The following is a 1,241-nucleotide window of genomic DNA, read 5'->3' on the forward strand; positions in this document are numbered from 1 at the left end:
TTCACCCACTAATAGGGAACGTGAGCTGGGTTTAGACCGTCATGAGACAGGTTAGTTTTACCCTACTGATGATGTGTTGTTGCCATGGTAATCCTGCTCAGTATGAGAGGAACCGCATGTTCAGACATTTGCTGTATGTGCTTGGCTGAGGAGCCAATGGGGTGAAGCTACCTTCTGTGGGATTATGACTGAATGCCTCTAAGTCAGAATCCCGCCCAGGCGGAACTATACGGCAGCACCACAGAGACTTGGTTGGCCTTGGATAGCCTGTCCTCCCATCGTCACCACCAGTGGGTCGCCATGCACACGTGACACGCCCCGCCGCACGTTGGGACCGGGGTCGGTGCGGAGTGCCACTCGTCCTGGGAAATGGGGAGCAGCCAGAGAGGCCGCCACCCCCTCACCCATCACACAACGCACATTCGTGGGGAACCTGGTGCTAAACCATTGGTAGATGACCTGCTTCTGGGTTGGGATTTCGTATGTAGCAGAGCAGCTCCCTCTCTGCGATCTATTGAGTCAGCCCTCGACACAAGGGTTTGTCTGTCGCGCTCCCTGCACAGCACCGTGAGTGGTGGTGGAGGGCTTCATGCCTCTCCTTCCTTCCTGCCTTTCTGTCCTTCCCTCCACCAAGGCCCAACTCCCACTGCACCCCCCCTTCCTGGTGCTGCTGGGGCGGCTGGCGGGTCTCGTACGTGAAAGCCCGGATGGTCCGGGGGGAGGCGCATGTCCCGTCCCACGTGGGCTTTTACGGGAGTCGGGGTTGACCGAAGGGGGGGAGGGGGAGTGCCCCTTCTGGCTTCCCGCCTCCTCTCCCCACCCTGCCTGAGGGGGTATGGGGAAGAATGGCGGGGATCATTGGGGTGTCCGTGGGCATGGGCATTGGTGCCGGCAGCCTGGTGCGTGGCCGTGGGTCTCATCGTCCCGTCTATGTGGGGTCCCTTCATTTCCATCCCACGCGCCCATGCGCCCGTGCACCACTCCTCCTCCTCTTCTGTGCGAGATGGAGGTTGACTAGCTGGCCGGACTGGAGGGGTGCTGCTGCCAAAGGGGACACTGAGGCATGGATCTGTGGCCCAAGTGTGGCTGGATGGAGGGAGCGGAGTGGCCGGCATCCAGGTTGACCAGCTGGCCAGCCGCTCCATGCCCTGACACCTCCGGGACCTTGAGGTGTGGAGCCGGGGCCCCCGGGGGAACCAGGTGGCTGGATGGAGGGAACGGAGTGGCCGGCATCCAGGTCG

Source organism: Galeopterus variegatus, unplaced genomic scaffold (assembly GCF_000696425.1).
Source record: "Galeopterus variegatus unplaced genomic scaffold, G_variegatus-3.0.2 Scaffold7916, whole genome shotgun sequence".
Lineage (NCBI taxonomy): Eukaryota > Metazoa > Chordata > Mammalia > Dermoptera > Cynocephalidae > Galeopterus > Galeopterus variegatus.